The sequence below is a fragment of the Camelus bactrianus genome, chromosome 14 (genome assembly GCF_048773025.1).
Source record: "Camelus bactrianus isolate YW-2024 breed Bactrian camel chromosome 14, ASM4877302v1, whole genome shotgun sequence".
NCBI lineage: Eukaryota > Metazoa > Chordata > Mammalia > Artiodactyla > Camelidae > Camelus > Camelus bactrianus.
In genome coordinates, this window is record NC_133552.1 from 61,843,982 (window position 1) to 61,866,348 (window position 22,367).

At 34.0% G+C, this 22,367-nt stretch overlaps 1 pseudogene; it reads right to left on the bottom strand.

Annotated features, from left to right (window-relative positions):
* LOC105072694 (asparagine synthetase [glutamine-hydrolyzing]-like) overlaps window positions 1-22,367 on the bottom strand; it is a 41,110-nt pseudogene that overhangs the window by 1,298 nt on the left and 17,445 nt on the right.

Here is a 22,367-nt window from a genome sequence, read left to right on the forward strand (position 1 = left end):
CCTGGAGCCCTTTCCCTTTCTTAGTTTTCTCACTTTGAGTCTGTACTCAACCCGTATCTGGAAGGGGTTGCCCAGTCCATGGAAAGAGTTCCAGTGGTCTGCAAAGCTCTATCATACAGGGTTAATTCTCAATATTTTGGAGTCACCTTTCTTGTCTTTTCCCCTCAGCCTCCTCTCCCTCAGAGTCTCTGCTGCTGTGACATCCTCCATCCTCTTTGTTGGAAAGAGGGTTAGTGTTGCTTCTGGTAAAAAAGACAGTAGGAGAGATGAAGTCTGGGTTTTAATTTGGGATCCCAACTAGTAAATCATTTAGGTTTTTGTATTTTTTTTTTTTTTTGTCTTACCTAGAAAAGCTGAAAAAAGATGTTGCCTTAACACGAGTTGAGAGCCTCTGAGGAAGGTAAGTCCAAAGTATTATTTTATGGTAAAATGACATATATCATTTTGAAATTAGATGAAACTTTATAGTTGTCCTAATACTTTAGTTCCTTGGATGACATTTTTCATCTTGGTTGTCACTCTGTGAAAGATTTCAGTGAGCATTCTATTTCTAGCTGTTAAAATGTCTTGACTATAGGAAAATGTAGGAATTTTTGGTTATTAAAAGTCAAAAGTATCTTAATTTTCAAACACCATACTCACAATGAGTGTGAGTAACAAAAATCAACTACACTGCAGATTTGAGGAATAAATTACAAATTTATCTTTGTGCATAGTAGTCCCCCAACATTCTGTTTGAGGCTTTGTGTCTCTCTCATACCTTGACCATATTGTTAAATTAGCCTTGCTTCTTGTGCTGTATTCATCCAGTAAAATTCCATCCAGATATTTCTAGAGTGCTCAAGAGATATTGTAGATATTTTAATACCAAGTCTGGCAAGCTGTCAGACTTAGTAGTTAGTCTTTTATGTATTAAAAACGTAGTAGTATTTTTACACAACATTGTAGAATAACTATAACTCAATAAAAAAATGTAAAAATAAAAAAACAAACAGTAGTATTTTTAAACCATTCTCCAATGATTTACCTTCTGTAGGTTTTTTCATGCCCTCTGGTTGCTAGTTTTGCTGGGTGTTGCCCCTCTTGTCCGGCATCTCTGTGTGCATGTGGGTGCTTTTTTTGGATACAGCTGATGATGAATATTCTGTTAATAAGGAGATGCCAAAGCCCTGCAGCATTCATTGTTGATTATGTGTGATATACTCTGTCAGAGGGTTCCAAAATGGTCTGCAAAGTATTATTTCAATAGTTTTAATATAAAAAAGTATTCTCATTTTTATCTATAGCCCTCTGTCTCCTTAGATCCTTGATTTGAATCCACAGTGGTCTGAGCTAGGAATAATACCTAGTTTCAGGAACTATGATACATTCAAAATTACTTGTCTCCTCTAACTACCAAGACTTTGTTTTAAGATCAAGCAACCTAATCTTCTCTTTGCTGAAGATAATAAGTTTACTCTCAGGAGGCTTCTCAGTCTATCATGTAAATAGATTTCAGGTGGTTGTTTTTCTGTTTCTTTCAAAATTGCTCAGGGGGAGGGTATAGCTCAGTGGTAGAGTGTGCACTTAGTTAGCATGCTTGAGGTCCTGGGTTCAATCCCTGGTGCCTCCATTAAAATAAATAAATCTAATTACCCCCCCCAATAAAAAAATTAAAAAATAAGTTAAAAAAACCCGAATTGTTCAATGTGTTTGGACTCCATGATGAAAACAGCGTAGATTGTATAGGAAAGGAAGTAGTTGGGACTCTTCCCCTTCCTAATAAAGTCACTCAGAAGCAGATCTATATATACACTGATAAATTACTATATTGGCAGATGAACACTTTGCTGAGCTTAACAAATACATTTTTGATGTTTAAACAATTTTTAATAAGAACAGCAACCATCTGCTGAAAACCAAACAGTAACTTGTGAGCGGAATAGTCAATGCATAGATAATTTACTTATTTGCTACTTGTACTAAAACATTAGCAAATTATCAACAAATTGATATCTAGGCACTTGTTGAGGCAAGCCTCTGCTGCTAAGCTCAATAGGGCATTTTGATCTTTTTTTTATTTGTTTGTTTTATGTGCCACTCCCCATTCTATAAAAGAATATGGTGCTTCTTTACAGGAAAAGATATGTAGCATTTTGTACAGTGTCAGGTAGCTTATTCTGTAATACAGAAGTTGAGGCAATTATATAAAATGACTAAATAATACACAGTATGGGATACTAAAGTGCGGAGAATGACTAATATGAAGTATAGCAAGTGCTTTTAAAGAGATGCTAATAAATTGTTTTAGGGTGTTTGCAGATGAACAGGATAACATCAGAAACTGTCAAAGATTATACACAAAGAAGCAACATTTAGGCTAGAAGCATACTTCTCAACTTTAACAAGAGACATTTGAAGATAAGGGAATAATATTTTGAAAGGGCTTAAAGAAAATAACTATAACTCAGAATGCCATACCCTGCTAAGCTATTATTTAAAGATGAGGGGTAAATAACAACATATTCAGATAAAAAAGTGTGGGAATTTACCACTTACGTTTGGTAATTATATTAGGAAATTACGGAAGGTACAGGAGGAAGAAGTCTGTGTAAACCTGGAATGAAAGAGTAGACTACAAAAAGAAATGGTAGAGGGTAGGTATAGCTTGGTGGTAAAGTGTGTGCTTAGCAAGCAGGAGGTCCTGGGTTCAGTTCCCAGTACTGCCATTAAAATAAAGAAATGGTGCAATACAGAAATTGATCATCATATGTAGGATTATTGAAAAATTATTGCATATATAAAATAATAATTACAGTGACTAATTTAGGGTGTTTAAAAACATCATGGGAACATAACTTATCAAAACTGAGAGAATATGGTATAGAAAACAGATGAGTAGTTCATGATAAAAACTCTCAGTAAACTAAAGTCATCTTTTTCAACTAGGTAGAAAAACATGTACAAAAACATCCCCGCTCACCTCAGCTAACATAATACTCAAAGCAGAAGATTGAATACTTTCCCCTGAGACTGGGAACAGGATAAGCATGTCAGCTCTCACAGATCTACTCCATGTTGTACTGGAGCCTAATGTGTTCTGTATGTGATGTACTGCTTTAAGGAGAAATAGAAGACCTGTATGAACATGCAGCCATTAAACAGATGTTAATTGTTTATTTAAAATTTTTCCATAGTGGGACATACCAGGCTGATAATTAATACTTTTAAAAACTTTAAGGTTCATAATGATTTTTTTTGGTATTTTATTTATTTATTTATTTATTTATTTATTTATTTATTTATTTATTTATTATTGAAGTATAGTCAATTTACAATGTGTCAATTTCTGTTGTACAGCACATTGCTTCAGTCATTCATGAATATGCATATATTTATTTTCATATTCTTTTTCAACATAAGCTGTTACAAGATATTGAATATAGTTCACTGTGCTATACAGTATAAACTTGTTCATCTGTTATATATATACCAGTCAGTATCTGCAAGTCTTGAATTCCCAAATTATCCCTTCCCGTCCTCTTCCCCCCCAGGTAACCATAAGTTTGTTTTCTATGTCTGCCAATCTGTTTCTGTTTTATATATAAGTTCATTTGTCTTTTTTTTTTTTTTAAGATTCCACATATGAGTGATATCATATCATATTTTTCTTTCTCTTTCTTGCTTACTTCATTGAGAATGACATTCTCCAGGGCCATCTATGTTGCTGCAAATGGCATTATTTTATTATTTTTTATGGCTGAGTAGTATTCCATTGAATAAATATACCACAGCTTCTTTATCCAGTTCATCTGTCAATGGACATTTAGATTGTTTCTATGTCTTGCTGCTATAAACATTGGGGTGCAGGTGTCTTTTTGAATTAAGTTTCCCTCTGGATATATACCCAGGAGTGGGATTGCTGGATCATATGGTAAGTCTATTTTTAGTCTTTTAAGGAATCTCCACACTGTTTTCCATAATGGCTGCACTAAACTACATTCTCACTGACAGTGTAGGAGGGTTCCCTTTACTCCACACCCTCTCCAGCATTTATCATTTGTGAACTTTTCAATGATGGCCATTCTGACTGGTGTGAGGTGATATCTCATTGTAGTTTTGATTTGCATTTCTCTGATAATTAGCAATATTGAGCATTTTCTCATGTGCCTATTCGCCATTCATATGTCTTCATTGGAGAATTGCTTGTTTAGGTCTTCTGCCCATTTTTGGATTGGGTTGTTTGTTTTTTTCTTATTAAGTCATATGCACTGTTTATATATTCTGGAAATCAAGCCCTTGTCAGTCTCATCTTTTGCAAATATTTCCTCCTATTCTGTATGTGGTTGCTTTGTTTTGCTTATAGTTTCCTTTGCTGTGCAAAAGCTTGTAAATTTAATTAACTCCCATTTGTTTACTTTTGCTTTTATTTCTATTGCTTGGGTAGACTGCCCTAGGAGAACATTGCTGAGATGTATGTGAGATAATGTTTTGCCTATTTTTCTTCTAGGAGGTTTATTGTATTTTGTCTTATGTTAAGTCTTTGATCCATTTTGAGTTTATTTTTGTGTATGGTATAAGGGAGTGTTCTAACTTCATTGATTTATATGCTTCATTGATTTACATTGATTAACACCATTTGCTGAAGAGACTGTCTTTATTCCGTTGTATACATTTATTTTTTATTTTGAGGGGAGGAGGTAATTATTTTTATTTATTTTTAGAGGAGGTACTGGGGATGGAACCCATGACCTTGTGCATGCTGAGCATGCACTCTACCACTGGAGATATACCCTCCCCCCTACTTTTTGTTATTTATTTATTTATTTATTCATTTATTTTTGAGGGGAGGAGGTAATTAGGTTTATTTATTTTTAGAGGAGGTACTGAGGATTGAACCCAGGGCCAGCTTCATAATGATTTTTAACCTTCAAGGAACAGATAACTCCTATTTTATGCTAATTGTTTAATAAAATTGAAAAAAAGAAGGAAAATTTCCCATTTGATGAGCGTAATAAAATTTAACAAAGATAGTAAGAGAAAGAAAAATAATAGTCCTTTTTCACTTAATGTTTATAATGTAAAAATCCTAAATAAAACATGAACAGATCAAATGTGACAATTATAAAAACCACAATCTGAGTTAAGGAGAATTTACTCCAGGAATTCAAGTATGGTCTTACAGTAGAAAATTTAATGATATAATCTACCACATTTACAAATTAGAGGAAGAAAGTAATATGATTATCTAAAAAAATTCAGGAAAAAGTTTTGATAAAATTCAAAACATATTCATAATATAAATTCATCTAAATAGGAATAATAAAACAATTCTGTTAACATAATAATAAGTATCCCATAAAACTAACAGAGAGCATCAGAAAGTGTTTCCCTTAAATTAGGAACAAGACAAAGATGCCAGTCTCAGAATTTCTGTTCCACATTTTACTAAAGATTCTATCTAGGGTGAAAAGAAAAGAAAAATAAATTAAAAATATGAAGACTAAAGAGGAAAATTAAAGTTATTATTATTCACCATGATTGTCTATGTAGAAAATCTAATAAACCCAAAATATTAAAATTAATGAGAATTCAGAAAAATTATAGATTATAGGATCAGTATACAGAAGACCAACAACACTCCTATATGCCAACAACAAATAAGTTGAAAATGCAGTTAGAAAAATACCATATGAAATAGCCAAAAACCTAAGGGACCTTGGAATATATCTAACAAAAGATATTTAATATCTTTATGGAGAAAATTATAAAAGTGTATTTAAGTATGTAATATAGTAGGCTCATGAGTGGGAAGATTCAATTTTCTAATGTAATTTCTTCCTGTGTTAGTTCATGCTTTCAGTGTAGTTCTACTATAAATCCTAATTGTTGTGTATGTGTGTGTATAATTTGATGGGTATCATAAAATTTAAATGGAGGAGCAAAATGTCAAGAATTACCAAGATAATTTTGAAAAATAATGAGGGATTTGTTTAGCCAAATATCAAGAATTAATATAAAGTGTTAGTAATTATAGTAGTGTGACGTTGGCACAAGGTTATAAGCATAGACCAATGGAACAGAAGACAGTCATATATCTATGATAATTTGATGTATGACAGAGGCGATTATAAATCAGTGGGATGGAATATTCAATCAACAGTGCTGAAACAATTAGTCAATCTCATATAAAACTATAAATCCTTATCTCAACTATACACAAACATTTCAGTATAAGCCTGAATTTGAAAAGCAAAACTTTAAATTTTTTAGAAAAATATATAGGAGAATATCTTTATGATATCAGGAGGGATTTCTTATACTAGACACAAACAGCAGTCACCCTAAAATAATTACTATTTGTTTGTCATCTAAGAAATCCTTCTTAAACATATTTGGCCAACTATCTGTAAAAAAAAACAAAAACATAAAAACCCCAAATGTAGTGGCTAATAAGACAGAAATTAATTTCTCTTCTGTGTCATAGTTCAGAGTAGGTGGATAGACTTTCTTCCACAGTGCCATCATGGAGACCCAGACTAGTTGGGTAGCTTTGGGATCCTCAACATATAGCTTGCAAGGTTACTCTAGATTTTAACATTTAACACAACAGTGTAAAGGAAGGTGAAGAGACAGCGATCAAACGTGTCCATTATTTTAAGGCCTATACCCAGAAGCAGCACACATTACTCCCAGGTACATTCCATTGTTGGCAACTTTATCACCAAGCTGCAAGGGATGCTGGGAAATGTGGCTTAGCTGGGTAGACATATATCTAGCTCTTACTGTTATGGTGGAAGAAAGAGAGAATGGATTTTGGTGGACAACTAGCAGTCTCTGCAATAGCTATATTAAAATTAAACATTTCTCAAAAGACACCATCTAAAAATTGAATACTCAAAGAATAGTAGAAATTATTTTCAAAGCAAGGTGGTATCAAGGATGTATATAGACTCCTACAATAAAAAATGAACAGACAACCAAATAGGAAAATGATTAGTGATATCAAGGAATAGGAAACTAGAATGATTAATGATGCTTATGCTCGGTGGTAGTCAGGGAAATGCAGATTAAAACAACAGGGCTATACTATTTCATATCCATCAGATCAGTAAAAATTAAAGTATTTGATAGCCCTAGTTATTGGAGGACATATGGGGAGATTGGAACTATTACTCTTTGTTGATGGGAATATAAAGTGGAATAAACTCTTTGAAGTTTTCAAAGACATGTGGAAATAAAATGGTAGCAACTGCAGGTTGTGCAATACCAGTATCTGTTTTTCCCTTCCTTAGCAATAGAAACCCTAATTTTTAGTTGGGGATATGGCCATCCAGAATGAAGACTGCATTTCTCATCCTCTCTTGCAGGTAGGTATGTCCATGTGACTAACTTCTAGCTAAGTTTTGATACAAAAATGTCTGTTCTAAAGAAATTCTTTCACATCTGTACCAGGAGACGTGTTCAAGGATTCATTGCATTGCTGTTTGTAATAGCAAATAGTGGAGATAATCTGTCACTCAGCAGGAAAATAAGTACATAAATTTTGGTTTATTCATAGAATGGGCCACCATACAGCATTTAAAATGAATGAACTGCTTCTATATGATCAACATGGATCTCAAACATAATATGAAAAAGTAGATTTCAGAATGATACTTGCAGTATGTTATTTCTATAAATTTCTAAAACATAAAACAATAGTGAATATGTAAAAGCACAAAAACAGGCATGAGAAGAACACATGCCAACTTTAAGACCGTGGTTATTTCTGTGGAGGTAAAGAAGGTACAAGTGAGGTAAGACTTTAATTGTATCTAAGCATTCTTTCCTTTTTTTAAAAGGTGATATCAAAAAATATGGCAAAATAGTACAATCTTTGGGGTATCATTTAATTTTCTGATATTTTCTATATGTTTGCAGTAATGAAAGATTATAAGATACTATAGAAATATAATAATTATAAACTATTATGCTCTTGAAATGTATTTCATAGGAATATTTAAAGAATGAGTGCTTAACAGCTAATTTAGGGTTAAAAAGTAGGACAGTGAAGGATAAAATTGATGAGACCAAAGATGAAAGGATAATCGGTAATTGAAATAGAGAATTCAGAAGGTGCTGGGGGTTTTGGACGAGAAGATGATGAGTTCAGCTTAAGGTCATTAAAATTCATATTCTAGTTCTTCTGGGATATCCTAATGGAGATATCAGGAGGGTAACTGGAAGTGCACATCTGCTAAGGAGGTGGGTCCCAGACTTCAAAGTCACTTTATGTCCATTGACATCACAAGACTGGTTGAGATGCTCACTGCAGCTTGTTATGCTGTGGATCATGCCCCTCTTTTACTGGTCTCGGTGCCTGGTGGCCAATATTCAGTAGAATCTAAGTAGTAAAAATAGGCCCCAGTGCAAAGGCTAACATAGGCTTACCCCCAAGAACAACAAAAGTGTAGGTATATAACTTTATCATCAAATAGCATTTGAAGCTGATTAAATTCCCCACAACTATATAAACATTCCTTGGAAAACTTAAACTTAAAAACAGCATAGTATAAAAAGTAAACATAGTATTTTCCTGTCTCCAACAATGTTTAAATTGTAAACAAACTTAAAATAGTTTTTTGCAAAATTATCTCAAGTTATATAGCTTCCATTTTTTGAGTTGCTTAAATTTCTATCGTAATTAGTAGTAAGTCAGTTAAATGTTGCTGCCTCGTTGTGGTCCAGAAGTGGTTCTTAATTCATTTTAATTAAGAGAAAGACTATCTTGCTATAAATACAGGGATAAACTTCCTCAAACATAAAATTCAGAAAGATATATTTGGGGTTAAAAAATGTACTCATGTAATACTTTGTAATTCTCTTAGCAAATTTATGGATTTTAAAATTCTTTTTTTTTTTATTTTGTTTTGTTTTTATGAGGGGGAGGTAATTAGGTTTATTCATTTATTTATGTTTGGAGAAGATACTGGGGATTGAACCCAGGACCTCGTGCGTGCTAAGCATGGGCTCTACTACTTGAGCTATACCCTCCCCCCAAATTCTTTTATTTTAATGAATTTAAGTAAAGCAACAAAGCTTTGCTAAAAGTTGTGTAAAATTCCTTGGAATTATCCTTTGACATCTGTGTATTTCTTATACTGGTATTTTCCTCCCTTTAGAGTATCTATGCAGAAATAAGAAAGGAAAACAAGTCAACCACTACGCTTGGCCCTTGTGATTAGGAAGCAATCATACTGAATTATTGACATTGTGAAACAGGTCATTCTAGAATATCGTATTTAGGATAGTGCATGCTTTGGGAAAGATAGGCTCTTTCAAAGACTTGGCTTCCATTACCCCTAACATCCCTTATACTTTACTGTTTATCATGTTCATAGCTCATTGTGTGAGTCTCATCCTTTGAATACATGCTCCACAAATGCAGGGCTCTGTGTCTGTTTTGTTCAATGCTGTATTGCAAATGCCTAGAATGGGGCCTGCACAAAATAGATGTTCAATAAATACTTGTTAATGAAAAAATAAATAAATAAATAAAACAGGTCATGCTAAAATCTTTTGAATATGTAAACCATATATGAGGAAAACTTATCTAAACATTAAGTAAAAATAATACAAATAATAAAAACTTATGCATGACAATAAATGCCTCAAGCAATGTAAAAAGACAAATGATCAAGTGGGAAAATATTTGTAATTCATATTATAAAGAGGTCAGATCCATAAAATATAAAGAGTTTTTAGAAATAAATCAAAAACAAAGTAACAACCCAGGAGAAAAATGTAGAAAATATTTTAACAGATAGTTTTAGCAAAAGAAATCATTTAAATATGTGAAAGGATGTTCAGCCTCACTGGGGACTTAAAACTCTAGTGAGAGAAATCATTTTTCTGGGCAAAAATTCAAAAGTATGATAACATCTTTTATTGGAGAGGTGATGGAACAATAGGCACATTGCTGGTAGAAGTACAAAAAGGTACAAACTTTATGCAGGGGATTTGGCAATATATAGAAAATTTACATTGTATTTACCCTTTGTATTAGTTTCCTATTGCTACTGTTACAAAATACCACAAACTTAGTTGCTTAAAACAACCCAAAGTTATTATTTTACAATTCTGAGGTCATAAATGTCAAATGGGTCTATAGGGCTGCATTCTTTCTGGAGACTCTGGAAGAGTATTTGTTTCCTTGTCCTTTTCTCATTTCTAGAGGTCATCTACATTTCTGGGTTCACGGCCCCTTTCTCCATCTTCAGAGGCAGTAGTGTAGTATCTTCTCTGTTCCCTGACCTGGCTCCCTCATATAAGGACCCCTGTGATTGCATCCAGCTCATCCAGGGTGGCAGTAAGGAGTCCTTAATTTAATCATATTTGTAGAGTTCCTTTTGAATGTAAGATAACATATTCAGTTTCCTGGGATTAGGACTTCTGCATCTTTGGGAAGGCCTCTATTCTGTCTACCACAACTTTTGATTTAGCATTTCCACTTCTAAAAATCTATCCTATAAATACATCTGAATATATCAGGATATTATTGCTTTTAGTAAATAGCCAAAGATTGGAAATAATGCAAGTGTCTGGTAATAGGGGACTGGTTAAATAAACAATGGTATATTCACAAAATACAACATAATGCAGCTATAAAAGAGAATGAAGAAAATCTCAATGTATTGATACATATAGAGAGATTTCTAGGATATGTTGAAAAATGAAAAAAGCAAAGAGCTGAAAACTTTATATGTTATTCTACCTTTTATATAAGGAGAAATATGTTTTGCTTGTGTTGCATGAAGAAATACTGGATTAAAACGCAAAAAATGAATAAAAGCGGTTGAGGGGGACTGGAGAGGTAGCTGAGACTTCTCAGTGAATATTTTTTATACTATTTTGATTTTTGAATCAGGAAGTATATAGTAAAAATAAGACCTCATGAAGCAGAAGTTTCTAATCTGAGTCCTTGAATTAAGGGGTTATGTTCAGTGGTTCTTAGTTAATTATCTAGGTTACTCAGATAATTATCGATTTATAATTTAATTTGCTTTAGAATCTGAAGTTTTATTCATTAGTTTCATGGAATACTCAGGAAAGTTCTGAGTCAAGGAAGTACGGGGATTGGGTAATGTCAGAATCTTGGGCCACAGTATGTTCTAGGAGCGAGTCCTTGGGCAACTAAGGAGCCATATGAAAGCACTTGAGTGCTCAGGGTTTGGTATTAGGGTGAAAGATCTCAGATGCAAACCTTATCTAAGAGATAGTTTTACGTTTACTTTAGTTTTTTAGTTTAGCCCTGTCTGGAAAACCCTGCTTTTATCTTTTGTTTTCCCTTAATCTTTTATTTTGAAACTTTTTAAACATATTTGGTTGAACTATTTGACATTGTGAAATTTCACTTCTAAAGCATCAGCATGCACCTGCTAAGAATTAGGAAATTCTCGGGGGGAGGGTGTAGCTCAGTGGTAGAGTGTGTGCCTAGTATGGTTCTGGGTTTAATCTCCAGTGTCTTCATTAAAAAATAAATAAAAACCTAATTACTTCCCTTCTCCCCCCCCCCCACAAAAGAATTAAGACATTCTCCAATATAAATATAATACGTTTGTTACTACTTAGATATCATCTACTATTCAGTTAATACTCACATTCCTCCAATTTTTCAACAAATGTCTTTTATAGCTTAAAAAAAGGTATAGTCAAAGTTTCCACATTGTTATGTCTCTTTAGTTTTTTTTGATCTAGAGTAGTCCCTCACTTTTAACTTTCTTTTTATTACAATAACTTTTAAAAGGTCCAGGCTATTTTTCTTGCAGTATGTCCCTCATTCTGTTTGATTGTTTCCTAATGATGTCACTTAACCTGTTCTATCTCTTTTCTTTTCTGTAAACTCAATGTGAGTCAGTCTAGAGGCTTGATTAGACTTAGGTTAATATATATAATGTCAATTTGTTCCATTATTAGTGCTGCTACATTTAGTCACTTGATTAAGATGGTGATTGCTAGTTCTCTCTGTCATTTTTCCATTGTAGATCTGTGGAATGAACTTCAGCACTGTGCAAATATTCCTTCACCTAGTGAGTGAATATGCATTTAACTGTTTTATCTGCCTTGCCCTCATGTGGAGTTGATTCATATTTATAGGCTCAAGATCAGAAGATATCTCCATCTAGGTCAATGATTCTCAACTGGGGTGATTTTGCCCCTCAGAAGATATTTGTCAATGTCTGGAAACATTTTTGGTTGTGACAACTAGGGGGAGGTACATGCTTCTGGCATCAAGTGGGTGGAGGCCAAGGATGCTGCTCTGCGCCCTGCAATGCGTGGGACAGCACCCTCCCCCCCAGCAAATAATTATCTGGCCCAGAATGTGACTAGTTCCACTGTTGAGAAACTTTGATTTAGATGTATAATTAAGCTTCTCTCACACACACAGTTCGTTGACCTTTTCAGAGTTGCTAGTAGAGTTTTAAAGCCTATCATCAGCAATGGTAGAAACCAAGCAGATGACGGAGGCCTCAGAATTTTCCCATGTTTCAAACAAGGCAGATTTTTACTACTCACCTGTTCTGTCTTTCCATTTCTTTATAGGTATCTTCTAAGAAGGATTTAAATTGCTTTCCTCTACTCTCAATAAACGAGTAAAATAAAGATGGAAAAAAAAAAAACAACCCTAGAATTAACACACTGAAGCATTTTTGTCTGCTTTTGTATTACCTAGAAGATTTTGGAATGCCATCTTGAAAGCCACAAAGCCAGGGAAGAAAAAATGGAGAAAAAGAAATACCAAGTTAAGAATTCAGTGTTACAAAAATGGCCCAGGGAAAGTAACCCGAGTTCAAGAAGGGGCAGGGGAGTGCAAAGGGCATTTCCATTCTCACACCTGTAAGTTATTAATGACCTTTGAAGTGATTGTTGATGGAAGCACTTGTGCATTTGAGCTGCTTCATATGTACACTTAGTGTATTCAGAAAACTGCCTAGCTTCTGGAGCCCTAAAATATCTTCAAGCTGTATCAGAGATCAAATGGCAAAATCCATGACTTGGGAATATCATGTACCCATGTAACATGGTGGAAGGATCCAGAGTATGAGGACCAATGCCTAAATAACTACACTGTATATTTTTAACTCAGAGATTTAAAATTGCTTTTATAACTTTTAAAATAGTAATCTCAGAAAATAATGTCTCACAATTTCAAAATAAAGTAATAAGAGGTAAAGTTTTTACACAATTTTTTAAGGCTCCTATTCATAACAGAGTAAACATAATTATCTTATTTTCATTCAAATTCTCATTAAATACCTTATACAGCATTTGCCTGTTTTAGGTTTTGAACTCTGAGGCCAAGGACTTTGCCCTTCCCTCTTGAGAGCTGAGTCAACAACTTTGTTTGCACTTAACAAATATGGAATCTCTGCAAGTCAGCTTTTCTCTCCTGTACCTTGGAGCTAGTCCATGAGTGCATTCAGTAGCTGTAGTTACACTTTGGGAGAAAGCAGGAAAATACATAGGTCTTTGCCTTTATTTTGAATGTTTTCCTATCAATATTTCTTAAAATTATTTTTCATGCTTATTCACTGACATATCTTTCTAACTAGGATAACATAGCAACTGTTGGCATGACATGGCATTAAAAAACAATCCCAAAGAATTCAGTGGAAAATTATAGAACATGATTTGTTTCCGAAGTATAACACATTTTTTTGTCTTCTTATTAGTAGGCAAAGGGTTTCAGGTTGATAGTTTGATTAGAAATTAGAATTTAAGAAATTGATTCTATTGATCATTATTTACATTTTTTCCTGTATTTGCTCAATTTCTACAGAATATGAAAACTTGAAGAAAAAGATGTGACATAGTGTATATCATTATTCTTTTATGTTTTTGTCAATAAAAGAGTAGCGGTAATAAAAAAGGGGGAATATGAAGATGGTGAGAGTAATTATTCTAATATATGGGGTCTTATCTGTTGTCACTGTCAGTAACAATTCTTTATCTTTGAAATTCTCATTTTTCTTTATCAGAGATTAATTAGGACAACACCAAAAACTAATAAAGATAGACAAGAAAAGAAATTTATAGAATCATCTCATTCTTAAATCCTAAGTAAAATCTAAGCAAACTAAATCCAGTGATGAATAAAAATGATAAATCCATCATGACCAAACTGGATTCATCCCAGAAAGGCACGTTAGTTTAACATTTAAAAATCAATTTATTACAATTAATATATGTAATTTACTAGATTAAGAGAACAAAGGATAAAAACCATATGACCATCTTAATAAATGCAGAAAGGTAAAAACACTCTTAACAAACTAGGAATGTAAAGGAACTCCCATAACCTGATAAAGGCTATCTCTAAATAAACAAATATACTTAATTGTGAAATGTTAATAACATTTCTTTTATATTAGGACCAAGAGAGAAATGCCCCAAATCGTCATTTCTATTCAGATATTTTATTAAGGATTATTCTCAAGTAATGTGAGAAGAAAAAGAAGGTATAACATTTGCAAAGAAGAAACCATTTTTACAAATGATATGCTTGTCAATGTAGAAAAGCTAAATAACCAACAGATGAGTTATCAGGATAAATAAGAATGTTTATCGAGGTCACTGGATACAAAAGCACTGTTAAAAACTCAATTATAGTTTAACACCAGGAAAAAATCTAGAAACATAATTTTTTAAAAATTTCATTTGTTACAACACCAAAAATTATGAAATACCTTAGAAAAATGTAACAAAAAGTTTATTCAAGAGATCTAAATAAATGCAGAGTTATTTTTAAGTGGATAGGCAAGATTCAATATTATAAGTATTAATTCTGCCCTAAGAGTCATTGAAATTCCAATTCTCCAAGAAGAGTTTTTCTCTTTGAATTTGAGAAGCTGAATCTATAATTGATAGGAAGAGCAAAGATCCAAAAATATCAAAGACATTCCTGAAGAAAAATAGTAAAATTGTTACAGGATCTTAAAATTTACTCTACAATAGGGCGAGGGTATAGCTCAGTCATAGGGTGCATGCCTAGCGTGCATGAGGTCCTGGGTTCTATTCCCAATACCTCCATTTTAAAAATAAATAAATATGCCTAATTACCCCCCTAACCACCCAAATAAAAATTTACTCTACAGGTATAGTAATTGAGACTGTGTTGAACTAACACAGAAATAGAGAAATAGACCAGTAGACCAGAATATAGAATCCATAATCAGATCACATACATATACATGGACAATAAAAGCACTGTAAGTCGGTGGGCAGAAAAGATAATTATTTTAAAAATGGTCCAAGTACAATCCAATTGGAAAAAAATCATAGTCAGGTCCCTGCCTCAAGCCATATAGAAGTATTATCTCCCAGGAAATTAAAGATTTAAATATGAAAGGAAAAGGTATAAAACTTTTAAAAGACAGTGTCTTTATTACCTCAGGATAAGAAAGGATTCTGATAACAAAACACAAAAAAATTCAAACTCAGAATGAAAGATTAATCAATTTGATTATATAACAATGAAAAAGTTCTGTTAAAAAGAAGACATCAAGAAGAGTGAAAATACAACCTATAAACTGGGAGAATATACTAGTAACACTTATAATTGAAAAAAGATTAATATCTAGAATGTATTAAAAAAAATTCTTACAGATCAAAAAGAAAAAGCCCAATAGGAAAAAAAAAAAAGCAAAAGATATGAATAGGCATTTCATAAAAGAGAAATGCAAACAAACCCTAAGTATGTGAAGAGGTCAAACTCACTAGTTGCAAGGGAAATGAAAATGAGTAAGGTATCATTCATACTTAACAGAATGGAAAAATTTTTAATTTGGATAGTACCAAATGTTGACAAGTTTTGTAGAGCAAAAGGATCTCTGATATACAGCTCGTTGGAAGATAAATTGCTACAATCATTTTGAAAAACTTTTTGGCATTATCTAGTGATAGTTGAAAGTACTCGTAACAGTAAAGCTGAACAATGGTGCACACAAACAGTACCAGTTGTAGTAATGTCCTCTAGAGAAAGCTCATGTATGTGTTTTATCAAAAGACAAATACAAGAATGTTAACAGCAACATTAATTATAATGCCCAAAACATGGAAGCAACACAATGTTCATCAATAGTAAGTTGGATAAACAAATTATAGTATAGTCATACATTGATCTGTTTTATAGCAATGAAAATTAATGAACCTTAGCTGTACTCATTAGTATGAATAAATCTCAAAAATTTAGTATTGAGCAAAACAAGTCATTTAAACTAAATATTATATCATTCTGTCTTAGTCCATTCGGTCGGCCGTAGCAAAACACCGTAGACTGGGTGGCTTATAAGCAGCAGAAATTTATTGCTCACAGTTCTGGAGGCTGGAAGCCAAAGATCAGGGTGCCAGCGTGGTTGAATGAGAGCCCACGTCTGGTTGCAGACTTCTAATTATATCCTTACATGGCATAAGGGGCTAGGGAAGTCTGGGGGTCTCTTTTATAAGATCCCTAATCCCATTCACGAGGGCTCGACACTCAACCTATTCACCACCCAGAGGCCCCATCTCCTAATGCCATCACCTTGGGGGATAGATTTCAGTAGATGAATTTTAGGGGGACACAACCATTCAGACCGTAGCACATTCTATTTGTTTAAAATGTAAAGGAGGCACATTTAAATTATATGTTATTAAGCTCTACATCATATGTGATAAAAACATGAATAAAAGAATTGAATGATTATCACAAAATTCAGGATAGCGAGTACCTAGGGTGGAATGATGGGGATGTGACTGGGAAAAGGCCCAGCAGGGATGAGGGAGCTCCTACAGATTCCAGTGCTGTTTTGTAAGCTGCATCCTAGGTGCACAGGTGTTTGTGTTATTATTTTTCAAACTGAGTTTTCATAATATATAATTTTCTATTTGTATGCTATTTTTTTTAATTAAAATGATTAAAGATTTGTTAAAAAATCAGACACATGTCTTGTGGTCCCTTTCCTTTAACAAAGATATAAATGAGTCCTGTTGTTGGAGACTTAAAAGAGACAGCAGTTTTGTTTTTTTTTTTAATAAAAAGCTTTTTATTTGGAAGTATTTTCAAACTTACAGAAAAATTGCAAGAATGGTACAAAAAACACCTATTTATCGTTTGTCAAGTTTCACTTACTGATAACATCTTACGTTACTTGCTTTTTTGTTAAAGAGAGATTTATCATCCCTCTCCGTATTTTTTTCTAAATTATATAAGAATAAGCTGCAGGCATCATGCCTATGTGTCTCCAGTTACTTCATTCTGTGTTTCTTGAAAAGAAGGACATTCTGTTACATAACCACAGTACAGTTATTAATGTTAGGAAATTTTAACGTCGAAACAATACTTTAAAATAATGTATCATCCACATTCCAATTTGTAAACTGACTTAATAATGTCCTTTATAGCATTTGGTTTTTTTCTCCACTAGAGGTTGCAGTGTACGTATTGCATTTAATTGTTTCTTTAGTCTCTTTCATCTGGAATAGTTCCTGAGCCTTTCTTTGTCTTCTATAACAATGATAGTTTTGAAGAATACTGTAAAATTATTTTTTGTTTTAAGAGAACATTTCTCATTTTGAGTTGGTTTACTGTTTTCTCCTGAGTATATTTTGTTTCTGATTCCTGGTCAAAATGCTAAACAAATGATACATTTTTCTCAGAGTTATCACATCTTGAGGTACATATTTATCTGGCTCTCACTGCTTATATGAATTTTGATCATTTGGCCAAGGTGTTGCAGTTTCTCCACTCTAAGGGAGAGGAATTATTAAAAGGATTTATTTGGAGAGAACTGTTGGTGAGTGTTGAACTCTGTTCCTCTCTCAATGGAGAGAAGTAGTCATGTGACATATATATCTCCCTCACCTGAAGTCAAAAGAAAGAGGCCACTTGGAAAACTTAATATATGTCCTCTGAAGTTATCAAGTCACAGTTCACTGATGTCTGACTCTTTACGGAAATCTAGAGTTCAAGGGAAGAGTTGGCCTGCTTCTTTGCTTGCAAGGAGAGTACCCAGTAGATTGGAATCAGCCCATTTTTCCAGAGTTTGTTAGGCAATCAGTGCATGAGTGTTTCCCATGAACGGGATGTGAACGAGCCTGTTTGGGGTCATTGCATAACCTGATCTGAATGCCATGGAGAGTGAATGGGCTCACAGAGGTAAATTTGGCAGAGTTCCATTGAATTTCCAGTGGTTAGGAGTGAATAAGCTACTTGGAATAGAGTGCATCCTTGTAGGTCAACGGAACTGCAGGTGAGAATCCAATGATTTGTGGGAGGTATTGCCTGAGACTCATGAAGAGCCCTCAAAGAGAAAGAGTTTTAAATATCTGCAGGCACAGAAAGCGTGAAACCATCTCACGACTTTACTGATAAAATAAGAACGCTTCTCTCCTCTCTGGGTAGAGTTGGGTGGGTCAGATAGGAAGGTTAGTAAAATTCCAGTGAGGAAGGGTAGACACTGAAAGAGGGGGAAAGGGCCATGCTCCCCTCTGTCACTGAAAGTGGTGAGCCCACTGCAGAGGTCATCTGTGAGACAGGATAAGATCTAACATTAAGTTAACTCTGAAGCTCTCATTATTTTATGGGATCAAATATTTTTATTTAAAATAGAATTGAGACTATGTTTGTCATTTAAAGTAACTACAGGACCTTTAATTATGTAAGAATGCTCAAAAAGTCATGTGACTACTTTCGTTTTCACTGAGGGACAGGGAAGAATATCTGAATAAATGTCTGAATAGATTTTATTTATTTAATTGTTTGAAAAATTTATTCATTTTTGAGTAGGTAATACATTACATGATTTAAAATAGAAATGATATGAATTGTGTACACTGATAAATCTCACATCTGTCCTCATCTATCCAATTGACATTCTCCTCTTACAGGTAAACATTTTTACGTGTTTCTTGTCTCAGTATTTCTTTATGCAAATGTAAGTAACTATGAATCTCATGCCCCTATTTGTTACAAACAAAAAACATAACGTACCTTTCAGAACTTTTCTTTCTTTTAAAAAAAATTGCTGTAAAACATACATAATGTAAAATTTACCATTTTAACCTATAAGTGGAATGGTGGTGGATCATTTGGTAACTCTATGCTTACCTTTTTGAGGAACTGCCAAACTTTTTTTTACAGTGGCTGCACCATTTTACATTCTGACCAGCAATGCACAAGGGCTTCAGTTTCTCCATATCCAATATTTAGCTGTTTGTGATTTGCTTATTTCACTTAGCATGTTTCATCCATGCTGTAGCATATGTCAGAATTTCCTTACTTTTTAAGGGTGACTAATACTCCATTGTGTGTATACACCATGTTTTGTTTGTGCATTCATCTGTTGCTGGACATTTGTTTCTTTTGTACCTTTTGGCTCTTGTGAATAATTCTGCTATGAATACAGGTGTACAAATATCTGTTCTAGTCCCTGTTTTCACTTCTTTGAGGTGTATGCCAAGCAACAGAGTTGATGGATCATGTGGTAATTTTGTGTTTACCTTTTTGATGAACTGCCAAACTGTTTTTCATAGTGGCTGTACAATTTTACATTCCCAGCAATGCAGGAGAGTTCCAGTTTCTCTACATCTAATACTTATTTTCTGTTTGTTTGTTTTTGATAATAGGCATCCTAATGTGTGTGAAGTGCCCTATCATTGAGGTTTTGATTTGCATTTCCTACTGACTAATGATGTGCCTTTTCATGAACCGTTTGGCCAGTTGTATGTCTTCTCTGGAGAAATGTCTATTCAGGTTCTTTCTCTATTTCTGAATTGGGTTGGTTGTTTTGTGTTACTGAGTTGCAGGAGTTCTTTATATATTCTGGATATTAACCCCTCATCAGAGATATAATTTCCAAATATTTTCCCTCATTCTGTGGGTTGTCTTTTTACTCTTCTCAATAGTGTACTCTGATGTACAAAAGTTCAATTTTGATGAAGTCCTATTTATCTATTTTTGTTGTTATTGTCTGTGCTTTTGGTATCACATCCAACAAATCATTGTTGAATCTGAGCTGCTGTACCCAAGGCTGCCTGTTGTAGGGCTGAGGTATGATATGCAAAAGGTTAAAATTCACCAAAATTTACCAACCTCTTTGTCAAGCTCTGCCCTGAATGTTGCAAGTGTTTGACTAAACTCCAGATTTTCAAAATAGTTACCGTCAGACAGTTACTGCTGGTTCAATAGTTGTTTAGGTTAGAGGGGTGTATTCTTGGATATTTTCTGTGAAGTCCCCTTGTATTTTTTTTGACTTCACAATATTTCCCAGAAATCTTTCTATATATTAGTACACAGAGATCTCCCTCGTTCTCTTTAATAGCTACATAATATTCCATAATATGGATATACTGTGGTATACTCAACCTGTTCCCTACCATTGGATACTTGGATTTTATCCACTCTTTCACTATTACAGACAATGATGCAGAGAAAAATTATGTGTGTGTGTGTGTGTGTAAATTTGTACATGTACAGGTTACATACACAAGGATATCTGTGGGACTCATATCTAAAAGTGGAATTTCTGGGTCAAAGGTAAATGCATTTTCAGTTTTGGTAAATGTGCCAAAAGACCCTCCTTGGAAGTTGTACCCTTGTAAATTCCACCAGCAATGTATGAGAGTGCTTGTTTTCGGAAAGCTTCAATAACAATGCATTTTAATCTCTTGGAATTTTGCCAATTTGGTAGGTGAGGAATGGCATCTCGACACAATTTTAATTTGCATCTTTCTTATGAGAGAAGGTATGTGTCTTTTCATATACTTAAGGGTCATTTTTGGGAAGAAATTTAAGAGGACACAATGAACATAAGTAAAATTACCTTCTAATTGCATCCCTTGAATCTTGCTTGTTCGGGGTGGTGGTCGTGGTTTTAACAGGGGAAGCTGTCACTGTGAGCTGAAGTCTGTTGCTGCTTCATACTAGAATACAAACAGGAGGTGAGGAGAGCCAAGGAAAGAGGCAGGGTAGGAGAAACTTTTTTCTGTAAACACTAAATGAATATTGTAGAATGTATGTGAGGGTGCTGTCGGACTTGAAATGGATAGCATTTCCCATTTTCCACCACCCTTTGAAAAAAATGGCTTTGACGGAAGGCCCAATGGATTATTCTAGGAAGTAAATTACAATAGGCTTTAACTGGGTTCTGACTGCACAGGATATTCAGGATTCTTCAACTAACTGCTTATTGGTGTTCTAAGCCACCTTCTGAGTTATATGGCGTATTATATAGCCTGATTTGTAGCTACTCTCCTTTTTTTAGCAGGTGTTTTGAAAGTGTGTGTGTATGAATCCTATTTTAAATAATAACCATTATGAAGGATAAGTAATTTAGTTTGCCTACTTTTCTGATATCATGAATATTCCGGGAGAGCTTGCTTAATAAGAATCTTAAACAAGATGGGGAGTGGGGAACACTGGACAGATGGGAGTTTGAAGGGGGATGGGGAAGAAGCACAGGGGACACACACACTTACAGCTGTTTCCTTGGGGAGTATCTGCCCAGGATCTGAGTCTATATAGCGAAGGGCAGTACAGAACAATAGACCAGGAGCCACTCCCAAGGAGAAAAACAGGATCCTAATTAAGGAACATTCTCTGCCACTAGAGTAGAAGATCCTGGCAACATTGCCTAGCTAAATTCCAAAACGGCTGTGACCAAATAACTGTCTTATGTTTCCCATTCTCCCTCTATGTGGTGTGACACTTTATTGTGGTTATCCTTTCCATGTCTCACTGTTGCATGTTGGGTGTATGAGAGGCAGATGATTTTAGTTCATGAGTCTTGAACAGCCACACCAAAAGAGCTGCACCGGATCTGATCTAGATCACAGACATTGGACTTTGAGCCTGATGCTGTAATTGGATAAAACTTAGCCAGATCACAAGCGCTGCATATTATATGATTCCATTTATATGAAAAGTTCATAAGAGGCAAATCTGTACACAGAAAATAGATTAGTGAATCCCTAGGACTAAGGATTGAAGTGGGGTGTGTGTGCATGACTGCTAATGGGTATAAAGTTTTTTGGAGGGGGTGATGAATACGTTCTGAAATTGATTGTGGTGATGATCACACAAGTCTGTGAGTATAATAAAAAAAGCTTTGAAATGTACACTTTAAAATCTAAATCGGATGGTATTTGAATTAAAACTCATGCTGTACACCAAAAATTGACACAACATTGTAAACTGACTATACTTTAAATAAATAAATAAATAAATAAATAAATAAATAAATAAAATAAAATCAGTGACTACAAAAAAATTCAATAAAGCTGTTATTTAAAAAGAAACTTTAGAAAATGAAAGACTAGCCAATAGTTGGGAGAAAATATTTACAAAACATCTAATAAAGGATTTTTAT